The following is a 16,039-nucleotide window of genomic DNA, read 5'->3' on the forward strand; positions in this document are numbered from 1 at the left end:
AGGAATCGAACCCAGGCTCTCTGCATTGGGACCACGGAGTCTTAACCACTGGACCACCAGGGAAGTCCCTAAAATCTACGTCTTTAACAAAATTCTAAAATCCCAAAATAAGAAATGGTGAAAACATACATTTTTGGTTTTCTCTACATAAATATAAAAGACATTCTTTTTTTTGGCTTCCCAGCATTCACGTCTCCAATTTCCTTCTGGGAAATTAACTGTGTGTAGTTTCATGTCAGAATTGAGACTTGGGCAGTCTAGCACATGAGCTAGGTTAATCAGATGCTTTCTCATGGGATTTTGTATTTCACGAGCAATGCAAGGGTGGGGGACAAGGGCAGTATTGTGGTGGCACCCTGATCAGGCCAACCAGTGATGAAGCAGTAACTGTTGGGCTGTTTCTGGCTTTTGACTCGAGGGACCTTTTGGTTCCTGTCTATTTTGAAGCTTCCCATGCTCCAGTCTTCTGTTTGTTCTGTGAGCTTGATGTCCTCTCAACAAATCCCCTTTGCTTCAATTAGCTAATTAATTTCTGCCACTTTTGATAAGAAACTTAGCTGAACATCAGATTAAATTAAGTCATTCAACCAAAAAGAAAATGCTGGATGTTTATTTCCTAACTAATTGAAATAATTGTTATTACTAAAGCCATGGAATGTAGTCCAGAATCAAAAAAGATCTCAAATGAGTTCTTATGAAAAAGAGAACTTAGCCACATTCTTTCCTGTCTGGTTATCTTCACAGTAAATTGAGCACAGGCAGGATTTTTCTAGTAAAACCTAAGCTGACTGACGAGTAATTAAAGTAGTTTTGTTTCATTTAGTTTTAAATTGTAAGGGATTTATTCTTCTGCAGTTAAGTATCTGAATAGGAAAGATATATTATTCTTATGAATTTGGTAGCATTGATTGAGTAGTTATTGTGTGCAAAACAATGTGCTAGATGCTGAAAGAGTATTCTTTTTCATCACTTTGTATTTTGAAGCATTTCGCATATTGATGTTTCTATAGTAAGTTCCTGTCCTTATGGAGCTTACATTCTAGTGAGAGAGGGAGAAAAAAGATAAAAATAATAACAATAAGTCATAGTGTGTACTATGAAGCACACAGACTAACAGCTGAGATGGTGACCAACAATGAGACCTACCTTAGGTACAGTGGCCAGAGAAGTCTTCCCCAAGGATGGAATTGATATGCTGAGACCTAGAGGATGAGAAGAGGCTGCTATACAAAGAGTGTGTAGAAGCTCATCTTAGTGTCATCGAGTACAAACTGTGGGACTTTGGGAAATTTATTTAACCTCTCTGTCTTTGTTTCCTCAGCTGTAAAATGTGAAGCACAATAGTACCTACTCCATACTGCTTTTGTGAGGATTAAATGTGTGCATATACAGAGGGTACTTAGAACAGTGCCTAGCATGTAGCAAGAGCAAAATAAATACTAGTTATTCTTACTATTCCAAAAAGAATAGTGCAAAATCCTGAGGCAGGAAAGAGTTTTGGCAGATTAATTAAACTGAGATAAGACTAGTGTGGCTAGAGCAGAGTAGGCAAAGAGCTGAGTAGCACAAGATGAGATTAGAAACATAGGGTCAGATCACTCAGGGCCTTGTGGTTCATAGTAAAGAGTTTGGATTTTTTTCTTAGTGAAAAGGGAAGTCACTGAAGAATTTAAGCAGGAGATTGATGTTACTGGATTTATGTGGGGTATTTTTAAGATTTATTTTTTTTAAATTTATTTTTGGTCTGTGATGGGTTTTTGTTGCTGAGCGCAGGCTTTCTCTAGTTGCAGTGAGTGGGGGCTACTCTTCATTGGGTTCACGAGCTTCTCATTGTGGCTTCTCTTGTTGCGAAGCACGGGCTCTAGGCATGCGGGCTTCAGTAGTTGCGGCACGCGGGCTCAGTAGTTGTGGCTCGCAGGCTCTAGAGCGCAGGCTCAGTAGTTGTGGCGCATGGGCTTCGCTGTTCCGCGGCATGTGGGATTTTCCTGGACCAGGGATCGAACCAGTGTCCCCTGCATTGGCGGGCAGATTCTTATCCACTGCACCACTGGGGAAGTCCCTGGATTTGTGTTTTAAGATGATCACTTCACCTGCTGTGTGGAGAATAGATTGGAGGAGGTAAGTGTAGACACAGAGTGACCAGACAGGAGGGTGTTGTACAGTAGTCAGGGTGGGACATGATGGTGGCTAAGCTAAGGTGGAAAGAGTGGAAAAGATATACTTTGGAGACACTTGGCAGTATTTGTGAATTAATCGAATTGGGGGAAATGAGAAAAAAGTGGGAAGATCAAGGCAGGGCTGCCACATACAGTTGTATAGGATGTTCACTGACTAAGTGTCCCTAGCTGACAAGGGCACATGGAAGCTGACATCCAGCACACACTTAGTTCACAAAGTCCTGTCCCCTGGCATGGAGCTACGTGTATTTTCAAGGAGTGCCTTTTTTCTGATTTCTACAAAGGAAGTACATAGCTGGAAGCAGTCTCACCTTTAATTCTGGCTTGGGTAAGAGGTAAATGATGTTGCCGCTGACAGAAATTCATTTTCCGTAATAGTTATAAGACTATTCAGATTTTCCTATTTTTTCTCTTTCTTTACTTTTAGCGAATTATATTTTCCTAGGAATCTGTCCATTCCATCTAAATTTTTGGATTTATTGACAAAGTTGTTACTAATAATGATGATAACGATATTCTGGGTTTGTTTGTTTGTTTGTTTTTGCGATACTCGGGCCTCTCACTGCTGCGGCCTCTCCCGCCGCGGAGCACAGGCTCCGGACGCGCAGGCTCAGCGGCCATGGCTCACGGGCCCAAGCCGCTCCACGGCATGTAGGATCTTCCCGGACCGAGGCACGAACCCATGTCCCCTGCATGGGCAGGTGGACTCTCAACCACTGCGCCACCAGGGAAGCCTGATATTCTCTTATTATCCCTTTAAAATCTGCATTTGTATCTTCTCTCTTTTTCATGGTCGGCCTAGTCAGAGGCTTATCTCAAAGAACCAGCTTTCGGGCATGACTGTTATTTGTACAAGGTTTCTTTTGGGGGTGATGAGAATGTTCTGAAATTAAATATTGGTGATGGTTGTGCAACTGTGAATATACTAAAAACCACTGACTTGTTCATGTTAAAAGGATGAATTGTATGCATTTGAATTATATATAATACATTTGTTATTTTATGTATATGAATATACATTTGTCGTTTTATATATATGTATACAAACTAACACAACCAGTGTAACCTGTATAAGTATCAGTGAAATTTATAATACTTGCCTACATCAAGGCTCCAGTAGTATTGCTTGTCTTAGTTTTTGTACACTGTAATATTCTTTATTTCACATAGCTGTTGACAAATTAACCTCCTTTAGTATTGTCAGGAAGGTAAGATTCACTAATATACGATTTCTTTAAAACCTTCAAATTTTAAATAACTAATAGTTTCCAGAGGATACTGGTACATGTTCTATCCATAGAGACCAAATGAATCTAAGGAAAGTAGGTCACAGAGCACAATCTAATTCAAACTTGGCACTAATTGATGCAATGTTTTTTCTTCACATAATCATGATGTTCTAATCATTCTATGATTTTGACCTTTAAGTCAGTGGGTAGTCTATTATTACTTGGTAGCTGCTGAATCCAGAGTCAACATTTTGGAAGCTAAAGAATGCCCATCTTCTTTCAAAATCATTTGGCTTACAAAAAGCTGAGCCCAGCTAAAAACTCTTGCCAAGGTTTAGTTATTTCATGCATGTGAACTAAACAACAAACAGAATACAATTAGCAGAGGATTAAAAAAAAATAGAGAATACACTTCTTTTCTAACATATTAAAAACATTAAATACATTAAAACATTTAAAAAGAAATTACCTTCAAGCATATTATAACCTTTTTAAAATTAATTTTATTTTATTATTTATTTTTATTATTTATTTTTGGCTGTGTTGGGTCTTCGTTGCTGCACGCAGCTCCGTGTACTTCATTGCAGTGCATGGGCTTCTCATTGCTGTGGCTTGTCTTTGTGGCTGAGAACAAGCTCTAGGTGATGGGCTTCAGTAGTTGTGGCACGTGGGGTCAGTAGTCGCGGCTCGCCGGCTCTAGAGTGCAGGCTCAGTAGTTGTGGCACATAGGCTTAGTGGCTCTGCGGCATGTGGGATCTTCCCAAACCCGGGCTCGAACCCGTGTCCCCTGCATTGGCAGGTGTATTCTTAACCACTGCGCCACCAGGGAAGTCCCAAGCATATTATAATCTTAAGAAATTATAGATCAGATTTTCCTATTTCTCAAAATGTTATTCTTCCTTTTTTCTATAGATAGAGGCCAAAATAAAATTTTAGTCAAGTTAGAAATTTTAAATTTTAAAAATTATCAAATGACAGAATATCTTTCCTATCTCCAGGATACAATTAAGATAGATTCCTTGCTTCTCAAAGGTATATAATCCATAGATTTAAAAGGAAAAGATGTCATCAGAGATTGGCACAACATTGTATATCAACTATACTTCAATTAAAAAAGAAAAGAAAACATTTTTAAAAAGGAAAAGTGGAAAAATTACCTATGGTTCTAATTTAATATCTTTTGCAAAAGTGTGTGTATGTCCTTTTCTGATTTTTTGTAAGAGTAAAGTCAAGCATAGTTTCCTCTCTAACAGGAGCAAGTATTCATTTATATTAACAATAGAGTGTTCAAGTAATTTTTAAATATTGTCAGCTTTTCTAGGATATTTATCACCTTTCCATCACATCCAAAGTTGAATCTTAACAAACGATTCAAGAAACATAAAATACCAGGAGAAGGTTAGTGGTATATATAAAAACCTTTAAGAAAGGTGATTTGAAGTCTTAACTCTTAACTCTAAACTAATGTAATTTCCCCTTTACTGAGGAATATGCAGCTTCTGTATAGTGATTTACTTAGTATAGTAATAAATTGCTTCTTTGGAAAACTAGATACACAACTCTAAAATGGTATCCATGGACTATAAGGTTCTTTTTTTGAGGTATAGTTGATGTATAGTATTATATAAGTTTCACGTGTACAACACAGTGATTCACAATTTTTAAAGGTCATACTCCATTTATAGTTATTATAAAATTTGGCTATATGCCCTATGTTGTATAATATATCCTTGTAGCTTTTTAATTTTATGCATAGTAGTTCAGACTATACTGTTCTTAACAATTAACAATTTAACAGCTTCTGCCTATGAGAAATGAAAATAATTAAGTGCAAATGATTTAAAATGCAGGTGCATGTCGAGGAATGGAAACCCAAAATGATAAATACAATTTTAGATTCGACAATCCATGTTCTTGATGAAAGAGGAAGGAGATATGGGGATATATGTATATGTATAGCTGATTCACTTTGTTATAAAGCAGAAACTAACACACCATTGTAAAGCAATTATACTCCAATAAAGATGTTAAAAAAAATTCCATGTTCTTTAAATAACCTTTGCTGTGAGAAGTTAAGATACTGTGAGAAAATGGAAGTGTGAAAAAATGGTTTATTAAATATTCATTCTTGAACCTCAAGGCATCTGCTTTCATGCATTCAATGATGCATTAAAAAAACTTTAAAATTACACCCAAAAGAAAATCCTTCTGCCTCATAACTGACAGGTGATTTATATATCTGTTTTATAAAAAATTCCTACAAATTAGTAAGGAAATATATACAAATCAATAGAATAATGGGTTTGGGGTATAAAAGGCAATTCACCAACAAAGTACAAATACATAATAAACATATGAAACAATGTTGAACTTCACCAGTTAAAACATATAAATTAAAATAAATATGATTTTTTCTAATCAGATTAGAAAAATTTAAAAGATTGATATCAATAACTTTTGGATAGTATGAAGTGTGGGGAAATGAGCTTTACATTTTTGATGGAAATATAATTTGTAAAAACTTTTGGAGGATAATGGAATTTTCCTTATTAAAATCTGAAAAGTACATACCCTGTTACCTAGTGATCCCACTTCTAGGAATCCATCCTATAGATATGGTTTCATGAGAATGTAAAAATAAAATAGAACATGGTCATTACAACATTGTTAGTAATAGCAAAAATTTAGGAACAGCTTATGTATCTGTTGATAAGTGAATGGTTCAATGAATGAAGGGGTAAACATAAAAATTGCAGCCATTTCAAAGGGCACTGATAGGATTTCCAACGTCCTGGCAATGTTCTTTTTCTCAACCTGAGTAATGGATGTCTGGATGCTCACTATGCATATATTTGTTTGCATATATAATTGTACATGTTTCTACATGCTTCTGAATTTTCACCAAAAAATGAAAAGGAAAGAATGAGGATAAATCTATATGTATTAATATAGTAAGATGTATGGGATATATTAAGAAAAAACATGAGACCATAAAGACCATTAGACATGGTATAATCCTTATTTTATGAGAAAAAATGTACCATGTATGCATGCATATGGACATGTCACCATTCTTATATAGTATATAAAAAAACATGGAGAATATGTAGCAAACCTCTGGAGAATGGGATTTAAGGATGCTTTTGGGAGAAATAGAGTGACATTGGAGAGATTTCATACCTTTCCTAAAATATATTTTTGGTGGTATATACGTATATATATGTAACACATATATTTACTTTTATGTGTTTTAATTGACAAAAAAAAAAACTTGTCCAAGACAGTTTAGCAATAAAAGCAAATTAAAAGAGACCAAATTTGAATATGTTCCAATAAATATTTATCCAGCAATAGAAAGTGAATTATATAGTAAATCAAGTGTTTTATGAGCAAATAATAAAAATTGTCCCATATGCTTGATGAGAGATAGTTTATAGAAAAGTTTAAGACACTGTGATTAAACTTATGCTTCTCACATTGTAGCTAGAGAAATGAAATTATTGTATCAACTACAGCTGATCCATTTTTATATAAAACTTGTAATAAATCTAAATTCAACTAATGTTTTAGAAATAATACATTAAAATTTTCCCAAAATAGTAATAAGATACTTATTTAATTCTAATTAAGTTCTAGGCATGATTCTAAGTGTTTTATATGTATTAATTCACTTAATTATTACAACCAATTATTATAATTATGTATATTTTATAGATGAGATACAGAGAGGTTAAGTAACTTGACAGAGGTCACACAGCTTGTAAGTGGGAACAGGATTCAAACCCAAGTATTTTGATTCTAGTTTTCCACTATTCTATACTGGATCTCAAGGAATTTCAGCTAAAACCTAATATTCATTATCTTTTTTCTTTTTTTAAATTTATTTATTTTTATTTATTTATTTTTGGCTGTGTTGGGTCTTCGTTTCTGTGCGAGGGCTTTCTCTAGTTGTGGCGAGCGGGGGCCACTCTTCATCGCGGTGCGTGGCCCTCTCACTGTCGCTGCCTCACTTGTTGCGGAGCACAGGCTCCAGACGCGCAGCCTCAGTAGTTGTGGCTCATGGGCCCAGTTGCCCCGTGGCATGTGGGATCTTCACAGACCAGGTCTCGAACCCGTGTCACCTTCATTGGCAGGCAGATTCTCAACCACTGCAGCGCCAGGGAAGCCCCTAATATTCATTATTAAATGATGTATTGTAACATTAAAGTATATTTTGTGCCTACCCCCCGCAAGATACATGAAAACATTTTGAAAAATATATAACATTATAAAATTAAAAATATTATAAATGTTATTATATATATAACATTATAAAAATTAAAATATTATGATTGTAAAGCTTTAGTTATTACCTCCCTCTCCATAAGTCAAAGATTCTTATGCTTTGAACCTACAGTAGATTACATGAAATGTTACATTTGTCAAGAAGAAGTTTATTTTTGAAGGAAATAGTATATAATTTTGAGAAACTGATCAGAACTAACTTTCTTGTTTACTTCATAGACTAATATGAATTGCCCCATCAGTTGTGTTTATACATTCTAGTGCCAAGGAACTATAGAGCTATTTAAGTCAGAGTTTATCTATTAAGATTTATTCTGTGTTAATAGATAAAATTTTGAGAGTAAATGAGAGTGTACAGTCCTTTTTTTTCCCAGCAAATTAAAATTCACTTTAGAAGACGAAAGCCATTTAAAAAAAATTCTAGAGAACAATTACAACATTGTACATAAGAAGGATTAGAATGAGTGTCATAAGATACATGAGATATACAACAATTCAGAGAAGGTAGAAACTTTGGGGATATGAAATAATTGCAGGAGTTTTTATGCCTAATGAAGCTGGGTCTGCAAGGAAGGGAAAGAATCAAGGGTTCATAAAAGAGGATACTTTACTTTCTGTTTTTAATAAATTAAATATAATTATGGTTTTATTTTACCTACTTTGTTAGAACTGTTGAAAAATCACTATAATTATGGAGGTACATTTTGAAAATATATCTTATAATACTCAGTAAAATGGTTGCTAGCTTTTTAAAACTATTCATGTGATAATATTTGAAAAAACTGTTCTTCCTTTTCTTCAATCCAAGCCAATTAAATGATGAGAATCCCTTGCTTTGTAATTCTTTTAGCATTAATTACTAGTACTTAATTACTGTTTCTCTGACTTTAGACAAGCCCAAACAAGCATATAGATCATTTGATTACTAGTTATTATACATACACTTTACTAGTAAGAAATGTAGAGGTCATTGATTGGTCCAAGGTTATCTGGTAACATTCAGGACTTCTAACATATTTCAAAACTTTACTATACTCAGGTTATCATAGCATGGAAATATGAAAGTGAAAACACTAGGAATCTGGACCCTCAAATGAGCAGTGGGATGTAGAAAAAGAGTAGGGGACTACAATGAGTTACATCTCCCAGTTCCCTAAAAAGCAAATGTAATTTATACCAGGAAAAGTCATTTAAGTAAAGTACTACATATGGTAGAAGGGGAAAAGGAAGTTGTATAAGAATTGACTATTGGGACTTCCGTGGTGGCGCAGTGGTTTATGAATCTGCCTGCCAATGCAGGGGACACGGGCTCGAGCCCTGGTCCGGGAAGATCCCACATGCTGGGGAGAAACTAAGCCCGTGCTCCACAACTACTGAGCCTGCGCTCTAGAGCCCACGAGCCACAACTACTGAGCCCGAGTGCTGCAACTACTGAAGCCTATGCACCTAGGGCCTGTGTTCCGCAACAAGAGAAGCCACCGCAATGAGAAACCCGCGCATGCTGAAGAAGAGTGGTCCCCACTCACCGCAACCAAAGAAAAGCCCCCGCACAGCAACAAAGACACAATGCAGCCAAAATTTAATTAATTAATTTTTTGAAAAAAGAATTGACTACTAAGGAAAGTTTAGTTAGAGGCAACTCTAATGATGGAACTGCAAGAAAGTGGTTTAAAAATATTTCCTTAAAAAAAATAATACAGTAAGTAATTTTATTATCCTTAATAAGTTCCCTGGGCCTTATTTATGTTTACCCAGAAATATTCTAGGTATACTTAAATTTACAGAGATTCTTAAAAGAACTCCCATCCTTCCCACTACATGGTGGGAAAAGAGTGGGTGTATATCATATTATGGGTAGGAAAGGGTAGGACAGGGCAATAGGTAGGTTTTAGTGCTAACAGACTGAGAACTGTCCCAGAATAAATGCCTGGAAGGAATCCAAACTTTCAGTAATCAACATTCAGTCCCTATCCCACACAAGCAAAAAGGAGTAAACTAAACAATAAGAACAGCAGACAAATCAAAAGAGAAACTATTAGAGACCCCCCAAAATGGTTTATTTTTAAAGTACATTGGAGAAGAGGTCAAGGTCAGATTATTTTAAAATACGGATTATCCTTCAGAGGATCTAAGGCTACACCAACAACAATATGGAGCAGTTACCTAAACAATTATATAGGAAGTGGAGGAAATATTGTTCACTAAGGTTGTCCGTATATGGGTTCCTCAGGAAACTGAATAATACTGAAATTTGGGTGCACTAGGGCATGAACCCAAATGCAAATTGCACACTAAAAAAATTCAGCTTCAACTAGCTAGGATGCTCAAATCAGCAATTGGGTTTTTTATGCATGTGGATTTTTCAATTAGGATTATATTGTTTTGGTCAGTGAAAGGACTGCTTGACTTTTTTTTTTTTTTAACATCTTCGTTGGAGTATAGTTGCTTTACAATGGTGTGTTAGTTTCTGCTTTATAACAAAGTGAATCAGCTATACATATACATATGTTCCCATATCTCCTCCCTCTTGTCTCTCCCTCCCACCCTCCGTATCTCACCCCTCCAGGCAGTCACAAAGCACTGAGCTGATCTCCCTGTGCTATGCAGCTGCTTCCCACTAGTTATCTATTTTACATTTGAGACTGGAAATGATACATCATTACCCATTAGCTAGGTCAAGAGTATAGGTAGCAATTAATACTACTGTTTTCTTGAAACAAGAGAGTGTTTTAAGTCAGATATATTTTTTCTACTCTTCCTTCCAATATCTCCTCCTTCTCAGAGGGAGAGAGAAACAGTACCTTTATTTAATACACAATAAATTCTTCTCTGATGCTCATGCACTTCTCTCGGTTGTGCACATGTGGATGTGAAAAGGACGCCCTGTCGTCTACAATGAAGATGAAAAAAATTATTTCTCAAACTTGGTTAATAAAATGCAAAATAATATACTTTATGATGAGGCTTTAAAAGACTGATGAACAATATGATAAAAAGCATAAAGAACTAGAACCCAGGAAATTAGTCCACTGTCTAGTTTTGTTACCTTGTGCAGATGACACTTTCTGGGGTTCAGTTTTGTCATATATGCACCTACTTTAAGAGTGCTTTTGAGGAACTAGATGAGATTAACATCTTGAAACAAATAACAGAACTGTATACAAAAACAGGCTATTATTGACTTGTATTCTATCTTATTACTTGTCAATTAGTATGTAAATGCAGTCTTTTACGAAGCACATTGGACCTAGAATCTGAATTGAAACTTCTCTGGTCCTTATTTTTTTAATCTATAAATAGGGAGTAATGCTGCATATGGTTTCTTTGATGAAATGCTATTGGTAGGGGCTGGTTATGTGTGGCAAATAATAAGCTTATAGGGACCATCTTAGAAATTCCAGATTCAATATCTGTATTAACTAAGATTAAGTTTGGGAGAAAATGACAGAAACAATAGCTTAATAAAAATGGGAATTTATTTTTGTCTCATAGAAATGTCCAGGAAGTTGTTCGTGACTGGCACAGTGACTCATGTCGCCAGGAACCCAGGATCCATGCATCTTGATGTTCTGAACTGCAAGGCTTCAACCTCATAGTCCAAGATGATAGCATCACATTCCAGAGGAGCAAACAGGAAAAGGGTCAGAGGACAAGAATAAAGGGGCCTACACCTCACTCTCTCCTGAAGAATGTTCATGAAAACTGCCACAAGACACTTCCTTTTGCATGCTACTGACCATGCCTGGTTGCAAGCTGGAAATGGAATGCCCACTGCAGATGGTCACAAATCTGAGCTTCTAGAACCTGGGAAAAACTACACGGGGATAACTACCAGTCTCTGCCATTTATCATTTAATTTATATAATTATTTCAGTTTAGAAACTTTTTCTTCTTGAATGAGTAGAAAGAGAATGGGCTAAGAAATATGTCAGAAAATTGAAATAAAGCTGCTCTGTGAATGTTTATTATTGTCTTCTTCTTTTTTTTAATTTATTTTATTTATTTTTGGCTGCGTTTGGTCTTCGCCGCCGCGCACAGGCCCTCTCCAGTTGCATCAAGCTGGAGCTACTCTTAACCTCGGCGCGCAGGCCCCCCACTGCGGTGGCTTCACCCGCTGTGGAGCACAGGCTGTAGGGCTCAGCAGTTGTGGCCCACAGGCTCAGCAGTTGCAGCGCACAGGCTCAGGTGCTCCGCGGCATGTGGGATCCTCCTGGACCAGGGCCCGAACCCGTGTCCCCCGCCCTGACAGGCGGACTCCCAACCACTGCACCACCAGGGAAGCCCCTATTATTGTCTTTTTAATTTTGAAAAGTAGTAAGCTCCAATAACTTTACAGGTTTAAAATGCTGATTATTTTTATCATTATGTAATAATTATTCCTATACTTCTAAATATCTAAAATGCTTATTTTTCTGTTTTCACATTGACCTAAAACATACTAAACAAAACTAAAAATAATGTAAACATAAATAACAAGAATATGAAAATTCTCAAAATATATTTTAAAAAAACCACTAAGGGGAGGCAGTATGAAATGTGGTAAGAACACAAGCCTTGTAAAGAAAGTCTTGAGATAGAAGCCCATCATTCACTCATTCATTCATAGCATCTATTGCTGTTATGTGTATGTTTCAGTTAGTGTGCATTAGGCATGGAATGTACAATTTACTTAGGAAGACAGGTATATAACCTACAATTTTATAAATAATAATTCAAATTACAATTGTGACAAGTAATTCTAAGTGAGAGTATAGGGTACTGTCAACATCTAAAAGCAAGATTCAGCAATTAAGCAGACAGGAAATTTTATATTTACTAGCTGGAAAACCTTCTACACTTAAAAGTTTAGATACATTATGTGAAAAAAAAGAAATTGCAAACTAGGGTGTGCATTATGATTTCATTTAAAATGTTGCACCTCAAAGTTTTAACAATATTATTATGTGGCTATAAATCCACAGAAAAAAATTGTAGGAATATACTCTGAACTATCAACAGAAGTTATCTCTAGTATTTTTATTAAATATTTTTATAATGATTAAATTGTTTGCTATGAGCATATGTATTTCTTTTGTGCTCAGAAAAAAATAACAAATAAAAATGTATTAAAAAAATAAAATTTACTCCAATTAAAAATAATAATAATAATACTGCATTGCACATTTGAAAGTTGCTAAGAGAGTAAACTGCAAAAGTTCTCATTAAAAATAATAAATAAATAAAATTAAATTTAAGGTTGTAAAACTGACTGCAGCATGAATCTGACACCTGGACATTGACCTGCATCTAGTAAATGCTCAGTGAAAGCTTTTATTACATTGGTAGAAAAACATTAACAAACAAACAAAAGAATAAATATTCTTCTATTTAAAAAGGGGTTTTACCATAATTCAAAAAGAGTCATGTACCACAATGTTCATTGCAGCTCTATTTACAATAGCCAGGACATCAAAGCAACCTAAGTGCCCACTGACAGATGAATGGATAAAGAAGATGTGGCACATATATACAATGGAATATTACTCAGCCATAAAAAGAAATGAAATTGAGTTATTTGTAGTGAGGTGGATGGACCTAGAGTCTGTCACACAGAATGAAGTAAGTCAGAAAGAGAAAAATAAATACTGTGTGCTAACACATATATATGGAATCTAAAAAAAAAAAAAGGTTCTGAAGAACCTAGGGGCAGGACAAGAATAAAGACACAGACGTAGAGAATGGACTTGAGGACATGGGGAGGGGGAAGGGTAAGCTGGGACGAAGTGAGAGAGTGGCATGGACATATGTACACTACCAAATGTAAAATAGCTAGCTAGTGGGAAGCAGCTGCATAGCACAGGGAGATCAGCTCTGTGCTTTGTGACCACTAGAGGGGTGGGATAGGGAAGGGGGGAGGGAGATGCAAGAGGGAGGGGATATGGGGATATATGAATATGTCCAGCTGGTTCACTTTGTTATAAAGCAGAAACTAACACACCGTTGTGGGGCAATTGTACTCCAATGAAGATAAATAAATGAGAGAAACAACGCGAGCCACAACTCCTGAAGCCCACGCGCCTAGAGCCTGTGCTCTGCAGCAAGAGAAGCCACCGCAATGAGAAGGCCACGCACCGCAACAAAGAGTAGCCCCCGCTCACCACAACTAGCGAAAGCCGGCATGCAGCAACGAAGACCCAACACAGCCAAAAATAAATAAATAAATAAAATTTTATGTATATTAAAAAAAGGGGTTTTAAAATATATTAACTAGTTTATTTCTTTCATAGTACAAATTCAAGATTTGGTATCCAACATTAAAGATAATTATATTTTTCCATTTACAAAACAATGAAAATAAATTCTGGTTTTCCTTAGTTTATAGGAATACTGAAGGAGTTAAAGTAGAGATGGTTTTGGCTCTCACAAAATAAACATACACACACTGAGTATTTAACAAAACACTGCTTAATGCTTTTGGGAAAATCTCCGTAAGAAATAGTTTACTAATTCAACAAATATAAACTGGGTACCTACTCTGTACCAGATCCAAAATGAAAAGGACATAGAACCTGCCTTCAAAATACTTTTGATTTAGTGATAGAGACAGATACATACATAACTTTCTAAATATATGACTAGAAAAATCAAATAACTATAGGCAATTTTTAGACATAGACGTAACTAACATGCTAGCACATGCACATTCTTCTATAGAGTGTCACAGAGTTATACACTTTACTATGAGGGAAGCCAAGGGCAAAGAGCTTCAGTGACTTCCTCTGTTGCAAAAACAATGAAAACACAGAAAAATAAATTTGAGTTGAGACAAGAAAGAGGAGAAAGACAGATTTTGCTCAAATGGCTCTCATACTTATAAAGTTTCATGGCTTTTGTTTAAAAAGTCACTTTCCAGTCTTTATGATCCTGAATTATGAAACAGTTTAGCTCCTGACAATGTAAACCATTGCAGAAAAAGTCCTTCTCATATCTCAGAAAAGTTCTGCTTTTCTTTTTTTGTCAGTTTTTCTAGTGGTGACTGTGGTAACAAAAGAAAGCCTTAGATTCTAGTGATAAGATGGAGTGGTTATTTTTCTTTCTCAGCAGCCAGCATGGGCATTTATATTGAGAGCTCACTAATAAGCATTTGTCATTATCAGTGTAATGAAACTCCTTTGTAATGGGTTTGGAGACAGAACTAGCTCTCACTGAGACATTCACTCATTCATCCAACCAACACTTTCTATCACCTACAATATCACTGGGCTCTGAGCTTAATAAATGAGGAAGCCATAGTCCAGGCCCTTGAATTTACATAGAGACTTACCCAACAGACAACAAATTTCCTATAACCTGACATTCTATGGTTGATAGAATCAACCATACTGTTAACCACATAGTCTTCATTTCTCCATTCATTTAATAAATATGTACTGAGCTCCTTCTAAGTACCAAGAATTGTGCTACACACAAAACAGTATGAAAAAACAGCCATGCCCTCTGTTCTAAAAGAACATATAGTCTGCCTGGGGCCGACTGAGGCAGAAATTGTTAGTTTCCTAAACAATTTCCATTCTCTCTTCTTCTCTAAAAGAAACCTGATTCTTGTACGGGGAGCAATATGTCCAGCCCCACAAAATGGGTGATGATTAGTTTAAACCCATGATTCCCAAACTGTGTGCCCAGTCTCCAAGGGTGCCAGAATAAATTCACTGGGTGCAGGGGAATAGCATATTTTAATTTTCAAGGGAAACGCAGTGGGACTCAACATCTGTTGGACAGCACGTACTACTAGCTTAGGGTACAGTTTTCATATGCGATCACTACATACCTTTAGACCATGCCATATCATTGCAAAACTGGATTTTCAGTGGTTGCTGTGACTAAAAAACAAAGAAAGTATGTCACGAAAAGCATGTAGAATGAGAAATGACACTATCCAATCTGACGCCAATGTTTGAGAAGCTATGGAATACCCCACAGGTAATACCCATTAACAACACATGGTTATTTAAGAATGAAAAAGGTATTACTTTTCTTTCAATTTATGTGCATAATTTATTCAAACAGCTACTAAGTTGTAAATAGAACTTTTACGTATTTCTTTTGGCACCATGAAAATATTTACTGAGATCCCAAGGGAGCTGTGAACCATGAAATTTTGGAAACCTTTGGTGAAAGCCAATCATGTAAATCCTGTTTCCTGTTTCCTCAGCTTCCTTGCATCTAGAGGTGACCATATGAGCCAATTCCAGCCTAAGCAGAAATCTGCTGGGGGTGAGGGAGGAAGGAAGGTGCTGAGAGAGCATTTACTTTCCTGATAAAAGGGGAAAATGACTAAGACTGCTAGTTGTCCTTCAAAAGTCCAATTCC

At 36.0% G+C, this 16,039-nt stretch overlaps 1 long non-coding RNA gene across 1 annotated transcript; it reads right to left on the minus strand.

The window, feature by feature from the left end:
- Nucleotides 1-988: 988 nt before the first annotated feature.
- Nucleotides 989-15,516, minus strand: LOC132514582 (uncharacterized). Its single transcript, XR_009538862.1, has 4 exons — nucleotides 15,498-15,516; nucleotides 10,492-10,580; nucleotides 1,147-1,202; nucleotides 989-1,039 (listed from the first exon to the last, which is right to left on the minus strand). It is a non-coding gene; the product is annotated as an uncharacterized LOC132514582 (long non-coding RNA).
- Nucleotides 15,517-16,039: the final 523 nt, after the last annotated feature.

The sequence above is a fragment of the Lagenorhynchus albirostris genome, chromosome 2 (assembly GCF_949774975.1).
Source record: "Lagenorhynchus albirostris chromosome 2, mLagAlb1.1, whole genome shotgun sequence".
Taxonomy (NCBI): Eukaryota; Metazoa; Chordata; class Mammalia; order Artiodactyla; family Delphinidae; genus Lagenorhynchus; species Lagenorhynchus albirostris.